Source organism: Coenobita brevimanus, chromosome 40 (genome assembly GCF_032717465.1).
Source record: "Coenobita brevimanus isolate Jiangsu-jjx chromosome 40, ASM3271746v2, whole genome shotgun sequence".
Taxonomy (NCBI): Eukaryota; Metazoa; Arthropoda; class Malacostraca; order Decapoda; family Coenobitidae; genus Coenobita; species Coenobita brevimanus.
Genome location: NC_136993.1, coordinates 29,640,421 through 29,653,611, shown reverse-complemented (window position 1 = coordinate 29,653,611; position 13,191 = coordinate 29,640,421). Strand labels below are relative to the sequence as shown.

The following is a 13,191-nucleotide window of genomic DNA, read 5'->3' as shown; positions in this document are numbered from 1 at the left end:
TGATGTAGGACTGTGCGTATACCCATGCTTCGAGGAGTACCACACTCTCGCTAACTATTGAGAAACAATAGTGTGGTATTGATGAGCGATAAAAAGACACTCAAAAAGTGTTATTCATTTTCATTCATTGCCAGACGCCATGTATCCCAAACGGGGTGGCCAAGGGCTTAGAGTTAATTGTTTTACAGGGAGTGGCACTAATCCTCCACCAACCCCACTCGACACGTAGGGAGAACGTTATGCCAACAGCATCTGGTGTTCCCAGGCAGTCACCCATCCAAGTACTAACCAGACCCAACGTTGCTTAACTTCGCTGATCGGACGGGAAGCGGTGTACTCAACGTGGCATGGCCGTTCAGAAAGTGTTATTATAAGTACTGCTTACAGTGATGACATGTAAATATTTTCTCATAAGTGTATGGACTGAACTTTGTGGAGTAAAGTTTTACATATGTTCTCATAAGTGTTAGACGATATATTCACAGTGAGAGGATGAATACTCTGGTAATGTGGCATGTTGTAAATAATTTACTGTAAGTGAAAAGGCTGTACATTGTGAAGTCAAGTTAGGCATAGTTTCTCGTAACTGCAAGACAATATATTCACAGTGATACCGGTACATATAGTGTTGCATAAGTCATTATTTCCCCCCCAAAACACAATTTCTTTATGAAATAAGATTTTTTTTGTGTGTGAGTGAGAAGTGGACAGAAAAGTGTTAAGACCATTCGTATACCTTCCCTGAGTCACGTTGGCGAGAATACCTGAGTTTACCTTGCATAGAAAACGTGTTTTCTCTCACTGTCGCTGGGGATTCCCTGCCTGCTCACACCTGTGCGCGGCCAGAGAGACTACAAAAAACACACTTCAAGCCTCCGGTGAGTTTTTTTATGATCATATTCATTTTTTTCACATCAAAATCTATCATTTTAGCCAAAAATAAAAAATTGGCTAGCACGGGGGTGACACTTAGGGCTGGGAGTGGCCCGGTACGCAGCAGGTTAACAAGTCATCATCCATTCCCCTTACTACAGTGTTCAGATGGCAACCTTACGAATGACCCACGTGTGAAAGCAGATATTTTTTGCCAGTACATTTGCCAAAATTCTACCATAGACGATGCCATCAAGAACGTCCCAGTACTTGAACTTGACTCTCCCGAAATTGTTCAACTTAAAATTCAGACAAGATACATAAAATCCATCCTAAACAATTTACCTACAAACAAAGCTCCAGGCCCAGATGGAATTCCACCAATTGTTTTGAAAAAGTATTCCCCTAAACATGCCTCTGTTCTTGCTAATTTATTCAGACTATGCATATGTACTTCTTCATTCCCAAAATCATGGAATGAAGCCAATATCCACCCAATTCCGAAGAGAGGAAGTTCCTCTGACCCCTCTGATTAGTGTCCAATAGCAGTCACATCTGCTCTTGGTAAGGTATTTGAAACTTTAATTAATAAGCACATTGTTAAACATCTTGAATCCAACAACTTAAAGTGATAGACTATATGGTTTTTGCCACAAAAGTTCCACCATTGACATACTCAATCACCTAACTCATACCAACCATCAATCAATTGACCAACATGGAGAAACTCATGCAGTAGCCCTTGATATTTCTAAAGCTTTCAATAGACTATGGCACCGTTCCCTCCTGTCCAAACTCCCTTGCTATGGACTAACATCTTTTTTTCCTTTGATTTCTTCATATTTCAGTGACAGGAAAATAAGAGTAAAAGTAGTTGATGTATACAGTAATCCCTCCACTATCCGATGTAATAGAACCAAAGGCATGTCCGGAAAGTGGTCCCGTCCAGATAGTGGGCCCTAGCTTCCTCGACATGTACATTTGGACCCTAACCTACCCTGACTCAGAAAAACACCTATACAACTCCCTACTGGACATGCATAGCACCTATTTAAGATCCAATTCACACCAATAAGGGATATAAAAGCCTGAAACAAATGCAAAAGAACCAGAGAATGAGGTTTTAGAGGTGAGTATATACAATATTAACCCGCGCCGTCCCGAGGACGTACTTCCACGTCCTCACGTTTTGTTACAGCCAGTCCCGAGGACGTACTTCAACGTCCTGCAATTGCAAGGTTCATAATTTCCACAATTTTCAAAATTCGCGGGAGATTTTCGTTTCGCCCGGGTACCCAAGCCTCCCCTATCTGCCGCCAGGCGGGCAGTGTCCTAGACCCCGCTTGACCTGCGCTCGCCCTTGTCTCGGTCACTCACCTGCCAGCAGTGACCCAGGTCAGACATGGCGCGGAAAGGTCTCTCAGATGAGCAAATTGCATCCGTCCTGGAAGCCTTCACTGGAGACAGTGATTCTCCACTCGATGATGATGTGGTGGATCGTGATTACGTCCAGCCAGAGGAAGAAATAAGTAGCAGTGATGAGGAGGTCCCTTCGCCCCGAAAAACGCGGTATGTGACATACCGTAAGGCAAGGGAAGGCCAGCCTGCTCCCCAACCACGTGCACAGCTATCTCTCCATCACGATTCTGATCAGGACGAGGATGAGGACGATGAGGATGACGGAGGCCTAGGACGTGATATCGACGAGTGGTTGGGAAAGGAGAAAATATCACCACATGGATCAGAAGGTGGGGCGAGACTACACCTAAGGTATGGTTCAAGTACTTTGTCTGGGGAAGTAGCAAAAGGTGTGGTGGGATTGCTGGGAGAAAGGAAAAGTGTTGTGGTGGCAGCGCGGGGTGAAAGTGAGAGTGGTGTGGGGGTAGTGCGGGGTGAAGGGGCCAGTGGTGTGAGGGAGGCAGCACGAGCACGTGGTGCTCGTAGGCCTAGGGGAGAGGAGGTTGAGTCACTCCCCAGCACTTCTTTCGCCCCTGAATATTCACAAATTTCCTCCCCACAGCCCCAGGATGTGGGGAAAGGAAAGAAAGGGAAGGGAAAGGGCAAAGGAAAAGGGAGAGGGAAGAGAAGTGCGAGTGATGAGAGGCGCCGCTCTCCACCTCCCCAACCTCCCCCACCACCCTCACCTCCCCACCCTGACGAAGGGGACGATGGTGACGTGGCTGGAGACGGTGGTGTCACGTGGAACTGGGAGGATGGGAGTAATTTTACTCCCATCATTCACCAGTTCACTGAGGAGTGGCAGTCAGGTTGCACGGCTCCAGGTGTAAATGCTGGGTCGTCACGTTTAGATTTTTTCAACTTGTTTTTTGATGAGGCGTTTGTTGGGCACATAGTAGAACAGACAAATATATTTTCACAATCCCAGCGCCTTGAAAGTGAACGCCTAGGAACCACAAGCAAGCATGCAGAACAGTATGACTTTCCCGTGACTATATCAGAGATGTTCCTATTTTTTGCCCTGGTAATCTTGATGGGTGTGGTGAGGAAAAATCAAATTCCTGCCTACTGGACAACGGACCCAATCATCCTAACACCTTTCTTTGGAAAGGTGATGGGTCGTAATAGATTTCAGTTTATTCTCGGCCGCCTCCACTTTTTTGATGCAGATGATCCAGCCAATGCAAATAACACCGATAAAATGAGGAGAATTAGGTTGGTATTTGATCATTTACGGGAAATGTTCCGCTCCTCATTTTATCCTTACAGAGACCTCGTCATAGACGAGAGTCTTGTGTTGTGGAGAGGCAATATTTCCTTTAGGCAGTATATAGGGGAGCGCAGTGATAGTTCGGCCAGGAGGATGATTCGGCCACTGGCCTTCCTGAATAATGTAGGGGACCTAGATCATTGAGATTTCACATGAAGTTGCGTGATCTTGCCGACAAATGGCACATGTGTTTTTGTTTTGGTTGGCCGGGAAACAGCAACGTCAGGATAGATTTTATGATTTTTCATGACCCCTATGTACTTTTTCGGTGATCCAACGTAAGCAGTAGCTCCATTAATACTTCAGGGTTGTTATCCATATATAGTGCAAATATCATTTATTGTCTATAGGCGACGTGAGAGTAGATAACACTCGAACAGCTTGTGAACTCTGGGTTTCGGGGCGCCATGTGTACATCTTTATACATGGGGGATGATTCGGCCACTTGAAGTGAGGGATGGTTCGGCAGGGTTGCCAGGTGGCCGAACCATCTCTCATAATTATCTAATGATTTATTTTATTTAACGATTTTTTCTATCTATCTATCTATCTATATACCTAGGCTGCTTCCCCCAAGGAAAGGGAGGTAACCGAGACAGGACGACACACTCCCCATTTACTCATCCATTCAAACACATTCATTTACATCTTAGCCCCAAAGGGGAGAACGGACAGATCCTCACCGCACCACACCGCACAAGGGTCAACTGCGCAATGCAATCAGTGACATCCGCAGCAGGGCCCGACAGCAGAGCTGGTTTACCCCTGCCACATCATAACAGACTCATCCCCTTACCTTTTTTCTATAAAATTACATATTCTCTCTCTCTCTCTCTCTCTCTCTCTCTCTCTCTCTCTCTACTTTCCCTCAGAAATTGATGAAGCTTCTGTTTCAAGAAACACTATAATTGGAGTATTACCTGAACCAGTTTCACAATGCACTAAGCGAAGGCAAAGGTATTACAACTTTGGATTTTTGTTTCACTGGATTTAAAATGCGTTAAGAGTAAACAGCATGTAAGAGAAGTAGCTTTCATTTGACTTCGATATTTTCTTTCACAAAATTATAGTTTTATTTTATCTGAGATAGGCAAGAGTATAGCCATTTAATTTCATTATAAGGAGATTGTTTGTTCCTTGTTTCATTAAAAGGAGATTGTTTAGGTAAAAATAAATCCAATAAATCATGTCAGCACAGATGAAAGTTTGATTCTTAATTTTCCTACTGTATTTAATTCTTTAATTGAGCCCCAGAGGCAAGTGGCCAAATCATCCCACATGGTGGCCGAACCATCCAACGCCAGTGGCCGAATCATCCACACCAAGAGGGATGGTTCGGCCATTTTGGAGACCTTAAGAGTTTGGATTACTGCCAAGAAATGACGTAAGTTTAAGAACTGACAATAGCACACAAACGAGCCAAAAGATGTGGCTTCCTCTTGGAATAAGCAGATTTTAAGAATCTATTAAACTTTTTTTATTATGATTTTTTTTTCGAAAAAGTGGCCGAATCATCACCGCTCTCCCCTACCCAGCAAGAGACACCGTTTCGGTTCAAGATCTTTGTTATGTGTGACTGTAAGACTGGTTATGTGCAAGACATAGTCTTGTACACGGGCGCACAGACAGATATAATAGAATATCGAAGTATAGGACTCTCTGGGGCCGTGGTGAAGACAATGATAGAAGAGTACCTTCATCGTGGTCATGTTTTGTACCTGGACAACTGGTACACTAGCCCTCTTCTCGCTAGGTTCCTCCACCAACACGACACCGGAGTCTGTGGTACAGTCAAGAGAAACCGTCGCCATATGGTCAAGAGAGGGAGGAAACTTGACAAGAATGAGGTGGTTTTCTTCCAGGCCAATAACATCCTTGCAACCCTGTGGAACCAAAACAGGGAAGTTTGCCTCCTATCAACTGTTCACAGCCCCCTGATGCACCGCACAGACTCCGTGGATCACTGTAGCGAAAGGAGGCGCAACATATGGAAACCAGAGTCTGTACTTGCCTATAATCTGAACATGAGGCAAGTTGATCAGTCAGACTCAATGATTTCAAGTGTTGACTGTGCCAGGACAACAATGAAGTGGTACAAGAAACTCTTTTTCCACTTGCTCGACATCACGGTCCTGAACGCCCACTACCTGCACGCAATGACCACCAGAGTATCCGAGACCTTTGAGGGGTTTGTGAGGGAGCTGGCACGTGAAATAATCGCCAAGCATGCCCAGGAAAGACCCCCACACCGCCCCCGCGCCCCCCGTGCTGCTCAGACTCCCCTACGTCTTGCAGCCTGCCACTACCCCAGCGCAATCAGTTCCGAACCAAACCGTCGTAAACCCCAGCGTCGCTGCCATGTATGTAAGCACTCGACAGTCAGACCATCAACGCAGAGAAAAGACACAAGATACGAGTGTGTCGAGTGCAATGTTGCGTTGTGCCTTCAGCCTTGTTTCAAGGAATATCATAATCTCGTACACTTCTGAAACTGTGTGGGAAGGCGAAATGACGCTCATGATAATGGTAAGGCCAGTCAGTAGGTGCTAAGTCAAATATAAAGTTGAAACGGGTGTTATTTTTTCAGAAAAGTAATGTATAAGATGAGAATTAGTGTAAGTGGAAAGAATTGTTATCAAAACTACACCCACTGTGTAAATCTGGTCAGTAAATATGTGATAGCAAGGAAATAAAGTGGAAACGGGTGTAATGTTAGCATGAATAAAATGTATAAGTTGAACATTACTGTAAGTTGTCATAATTGATATCACGAGTACACCCACAGTCTGGTCAGTAAGTATGTGATAGGAATTATATACAGTGGATGATGTTGTAATGTTAGTAGTAAGGCATTTTATAAGTTGATTACTTGTGTAAGATGAAACAAATGATATCGCGATAACACTCCCTGTGTAAGTACGCGCAAATATGACGCTAAGTTCCATCGTACGTTCAGAAATGATGTAATATCAATTATATCAAGTGTTTACATGTGCAATGTTAGTGTAGAATTATTATATAAGTAAAAAAATAGGTTGTAAGTTGAATTAGTTGTCATAGTGACTTCACTGTGTGTGTTACTATGCGCTATTATTACGCTATCTATTTACGTAAGGCCTGAAATAATCTCAAAACAGTTCTATAAAGTTGAAAAGTATATAATAATATTAGAAAGGTATTATGTTAGTAGAAAAAGCACAATACGAGTTGAAACATCAGTCACAGCGAGTTCACTCACTACGTAAATTAGCGCTAGCATTATGCTAAATGTTATCAAAAGGCCTGTGAATACGTAAAAACAGTTCAATATATTGTAAAATGGTATAATGTTATTGTAGAAGTATTATGTAAGTAAAAAAAATTATATGTATCATGATTTTAGAATGTTAGCGATTCATGGGAACCAAGTTGGCCGATTTTGCTCGTTTCTCACGATGGTACAATGCTTATTTCTGCTCTATTTTTGTATAAAATCCAATATACTCTTTTATCACATGTTTTTATGTTTGTAATAAATTCATTTCTACTTACTTTCATTGGTTTCCCAAACTTATAATACCATAGAAAACGTTTGATGCTCACACCGCATAGGGAGAACACGGGGCCAGGTGGGACCAAGGCATACCTGGTTAAGCTAATTAGGGACCCCAGGGACCACTTTCTTTGCCACCAGCCATTGTTTCTGACCAAAAGCGAAAGTTTAAGCAAAAAAAAAAAAAGGTCGAAAATTGCCTGGGATTGGGGGGTACCAGTGGTCGAAAAGTGGCCGGGACGGGGCGGGTTAACCCGTCACGTCCCGACCGATTTCCCACCTCAGATACCCCCCAATCTTGATCAATTTTGGATTTTTTTATTTTTTGACTAAAACCTCCGCTTTTGTTGAGAAACAAAGGAAAATCACCAAGAAAGGGGTCCATAAGTGGTCAGCACAGATGAGGCACCCCATGTCAGGTATGTATTCTGTCACTGACATTTGAGGGTCTCACGTTTTCTATGGTAGATAATTTTGGGAGAAACAACAAAGAACACATCTACATTTATTGATTTTGAACTAATAAACAATTACAACAACAATATAATGGTTTTCAATGATACATATAGGAAAAATAAGCATTGTTTCACCACGCGAGCATAACGAGTTTGGTCTTTTTGGTCACACGCTAGTTGCAAAGTTTCTTGTTTCAGTAAACATATAATTATTTCTACTTGCATAATACTCTTTCAGTGACATTTTACCATTTTTTACTGTATGCAAATGTTTTCATCATTTTTCATTCATTACGATGATATTTAGCATAATTATTGCGCACATCTGCTTACTCAGCGCACTCGCTATGACTCTTCTCTCAATATACATTATTATTTTTTTTTTACTTTCATAGTATTGTTTTTATAACATAGAACCTTTTCTCAACCAATGTAAATGTTTTCACTTATTTGCATTCCTTATGAGGGTATTTAGCGAAATGCTAGCGCATATTCACGTAGCAAGCAGACTCGCTACCACTCGTGTTTCAATTTATACTTTATTTCTTCACTACCAATATACTTCCCCACTTACATTACACCCTCTTCCACTTTTATACTACTATTTACATATTTACGGGCCTTATTTATTCCACTGAGCATCAGAATATCGCATCAATATACCATCGCTAGGAATGTTTTGACTTGGAATATATTTATGCACTTTCATAATTCTCCACTTATATTACACCCGTTTCCACTTTTATACTACTATTTACATATTTACGGGCCTTATTTATTCCACTGAGCGTCACAATATTGCATCTATATACACTTTAATATTAGGAATGTTTCAACTTAGAATATATTTATACACTTACATAATTTTCCACTTACATTACACCTGTTTCCACTTTTATAGTACTATTTACATATTTATGGGCCTTATAATTACACTGAGCGTCTGTTTCGCATTTTTTCTTGAGTATGAGCATCATATTGCATTCACACCATATCAGAACTACATCAAGGTGTGATACTCACTGAAACAAGGGTGAATGCAGACCCACGTTACACTCAACGCACTCATAGCGGGTGTCTTTTCTCTGAGTGGTGAGTCTCACACGGGAATTACTACACACATGACACCTGCGCTGGGGCCTAGGTCTATTTAGCTGAGGAGGTATAGGAGTGGGGAAATGGCGGGCGGATATTCTCAAGGGAGTTTGGGCAGTAGGGGCAGTGCGTGTGTGTTGTTGGGGCCTCTCGACCGCATACCTGGCAAAAATCTCACGTGCAAGCTCCCTCACAAACCCTTCAAAGGTTTCCTGCACTCCTGTTGTCATGGCATGCAGTTGGTGGCAATTGAGGGCAGTTATATCTAGCAGGTGAAAGAAGAGCATCTTGTACCACTTCATTGAGGTCCTGGCACACTCGACAGTGGATATCATGGAGTCTGACTGGTCCACCAGGCACATGTTGATGTTATAATCAAGCACACACTCAGGTTTCTAGATGTGGCACCTCCTCTTGCTGCAGTTATCCATGGACTCTGTACAGTGCATCAGTGCATCAATGGTTGGTGAACCGTGGACAAGAGGCTTACTTCTCTATTGTGGTTCCACGCTGTAGCTAGGATATTGTTAGCCTGGAAGAAGACCACCTCATTTTTTTCTAGTTTCCGCCCCACCTTGACAATGTGACGCTGGTTCACCTCGACGGTATCACAGAGTCCCATATGATGCAGGTGTAGATAACGAGCGAGAAGAGGGCTAGTGTAATAGTTATCCAGGTAAAGGACGAGACCATGATGAAGGTAGTCTTCAATCATTGTCTTTACCACTGCTCCAGACAGTCCAATACTCTGATACTCTATTATGTCTGTGCACTGGTGTACAAGACTATGTCTTGCACATAACCAGCCCTACAGTCACACATAACAAATATCTTGAACTCAAAACGGTGCCTTTTGCTGGGTATGTACTGCCAAAAGGAAATATTGTCTCTCTGCAACACGAGACTCTCGTCTATGACAAGGTCTTTATAGGGATAAAGTGAGGAACAGAATGTTTGCTGTAGGTGATCAAAAACCAACCTAATTCACCTCATCTTATCAGTGTCATTTGCATTGGCAGGATCATCAGCATCGTAAAAGTGGAGGTGGCCTACAATTTGCTAAAACCGATTATCGCTCATGATTTTGCCAAATATTGGTGTCTGCATGATAGGGTCCCTTGTCCAGTATGCCAGAATTCTGTTTTTACATACAATACCCATCAAAAGTACCAGAGCAAAAAATAAAAAAACATTGCTGCAAGGGAGAGAGGGTAATCATAAATGATGGAATGCCTGTCCTTGTGCCCAGACTTTCACTCTCACAGCGCTGGCTGCTAGCAAAACGGTTTGTTTGTTCCAGTATCTGCTCCACAAAACCCTAATTGAAGAACAGGTGGAAAAAACCTAACCTGGTGGAACAACGGTGAATTCCTGGAGCCGTGCAGCCAGCACGCCCCTACTCAGTGAAGGGGTGCATGATGGGAGAAAAATCACTGCCATCTTCCCAGTTCCAACTCACATAACCCTCGCCCCCACTGTTCCCATCTTCGCCTTCGTCGGAGTAGGGAGGACATGCTAGTGGGGGAGGTTGGGGAGGAGCAGTGCGGAGGGCTTCCCCACTCGCACTCCTCTTCCCTTGGCCTTTACCCTTCCCTTTTCCCTTACCCTTACGGCCTTGGGGAACATCAGGGGGTGTGGGGAGGAAGTCTGGGAATATTGGGGAGCATCACTCTCATCTTAAATGTTGGGACCAACTGCCTAGCCCCGGGCTCCTACGCTCCTCATGGGGCAATGTAGGATTGGATGATGGATGGATGGATAAGACATGCTGGGAAATGGCTCCTCCTCACCTCCTACTCCATCACCACACCATGTGATTCACCACACACCCTCACTGCCCCACGTGATAAGCTCCGCCGCCTCACACAACCACAGGAGAGTGATGACTCACTCTTGCCACTCTCACTTTCAATGCTCACCCCTACACTTTCCATTTCACTCCCCACTCCCTCCACGCCACTTCCGCCCTCCCCAAACATAACACTAGGCCCATACCTGCTAGTAACGTGCTGTGCGCTTGAGGCCGCGATGTGTGATAATCTCGCGGCCATACCACATGGCAGCACGTCCCACGGCTCCGTCCTTGTCCTCGTCCTCAAATTCGAGCTCCACATCATGTGGGGGCTGCCGAGAGGTTGTTGCATGATGTTTTGGTGCAGGCTGGCCCTCTCTAGCGGCATGATAGATCACGTAGCGCCGCTTCCTGGGGGACGGGACCTCCTCATCACTGCTGCTACTTTCCTCCTCCTCTGGTTGGACATAATCCTTGTCCACCACCTCGTCATCGATGGGTGAATCACTGTCGTCTGTGAAGATGTCCAGGGCGGCTTGAATTTCCTCCTCTGAGAGACCTCTGTGCGCCATGTCTGACCTGGGTCACTGCTAACAGGTGAGTGACCGAGCCGAGGGTGAGCGCGGGTTGCGCAGGGTTGCCAAGTGTTCCCACCTGGTGGCAGGTAGGGGAAGGTCACGCGACCCTACGTACCAAAAATCAAGCGCAAGATTTGAAAATTGTGGAAATTATGAACCTTTCAATTGTGCGACGTACCAGTACGTCGACGGGACTGGCAGTTGCATAATGTTGCAACGTAGTCATACGTCGACGGGACACCTCGGGTTAAACATTCTGGGTACTTACAACAAGTCCCTGGCTCCTGGACTGGTTAGGCTACTTATGGACCCTAACTTAGCCTAACTCAGAAAAACACCTCCCTACTCGACATGCATAGCACCTAAGACCCTATCCACATCATTAAGGGACATAAAAGAGTGAAATGAGGTTTGAGAGGTAACTATGGAAAATAAAGGACAGTATGAAACACTCTGGGTCCTTACAACAAATCCCCTGCCTCCTCTCAGACTCTGACAGTAAAAAGGAGTACCTGAAGCACCTGTAGTACGCTGTACATGAAGTCTTGCACTGAACTTAGTCATTTGCATTCATAAAGCTATTTTCTTAACACTACACACTCTAGTCTAATTTGCGCTCTATTGTACCTTAATGAAATAAGTGTTGCATTCTGCACTTAAGTCATTGCACTCATAAATCCATTTTCTTAACACTACACACTCTAGTCTAATTTGCACTACATTGAACGTCAATAAAATCATTGTTGCACTCTGCACTTAAGTCTTTGCAATCAGAATTCTAATTTCTTAACGCTGCACACATTTTTTTTTTTTCACTGCACAACACTGTAAATTCCCGTGTGGTCTAGTTGCAAGTTCTTGCTGTTTATTCATTGTCAGAATCTGAGAGTAGTTGATGCAGGTGGCCTAGGGGTGCTTTGCTGGGACGTGGTGATGGACTACCCACTGCAGATGACTCTGAAGAGAGGCGCAAACTCACATCCAGTGGCAACTCCACCATGCCTGATGTGTTGGGCTGTGGCTTGGAGGATGAGGGCCTGTCTTGGGGAGGCAATGGTGTGGAGCCAGGGCTGGGCACAGCGGGGGTCACGGGTCTGAAAAAGCTGTCAATGGTTGACTGACGCAAGGAATGACGATTTTGGTGATTAATGATGCGCTGCCTGAAAGCCACACTTCCTCCACAAGTCCCTAGGGCCCCATCTCCCTATCGCAGTCCGGGTGTTCAAGGTAGTCGAGAACGAACTCTACGTGTTCCTGGAGTGCACTCAGCTTGGGGATGGTTGGAGCAGTGTCACGCTGAGAGATGTCCATTTCATTGTTGCCGTCCTCATTGGAATCTTCAAGTTGGGTACTGACACCTGCAACTGAAGATGCAATCTCGATATCAGACATGGTCTGATACCCAGGATCGCCCTCGTCGTCATCCAACCATTCATGCACTTTGGCCACATCAACATCATCACCATGCGCACGTAGATGTGCATGGAAATCGTCCATGTCAAAACCTAGGAAATCGTGCTCCATATACGTTCTGAGATGCAGACGAGACCAACTATTTTCTAGAATCTTGACAGGGACTTCTTTCCATCCACAGGCCCAGTTGTAGATTGCAGACTTGACGTTGTGGCGGCAAATGTTTTCCAAAGTCTGCTGGCCTCGTGTGTCCTGTCCTTCCCTGTGCTCGTGCTCGTCCTCGAGAACAACCATCACCTCATCCAAAAACTTCCTTCGGTACAGCCTCTTTGTTGTCATGATCACTCCTTAGTCCATTCGTTGGATGAGAGCAGTCGTATTAGGTGGCATAAACATGCACCTAATGTGCCCATTCTCAGCCACCAAGTCCTTGTTGCACGGGTGGGCAGGTGCATTATCCAAGAGAAGGAGGGCCCAGGGGCGTCATTTGGGGGGGAGCAGCGAGGGGCGTTCGCCCCCCCCCAAGCTTTCTGAGGGGGCATCCCAATCAACTATAGTTAATGAAAAAGATATAAGGTTAACATCGTGTAATTAAAAATAATTTGTTTTTAGCCTCAATACGTTTTCAGTGAAATATATCGTGTGTGTGTGTGTGTGTGTGTGTGTGTGTGTGTGTGTGTGTGTGTGTGTGTGTGTGTGTAATAATCACAATAATTTACTAGATA

The 13,191-nt window shown here is 44.4% G+C and overlaps 1 non-coding gene across 1 annotated transcript; it reads right to left on the bottom strand.

Moving 5' to 3' along the window:
- Nucleotides 1–240: 240 nt before the first annotated feature.
- LOC145397403 (5S ribosomal RNA) lies at nucleotides 241–359 on the bottom strand. The gene has a single exon (XR_013896976.1). It is a non-coding gene; the product is annotated as a 5S ribosomal RNA (ribosomal RNA).
- Nucleotides 360–13,191: the final 12,832 nt, after the last annotated feature.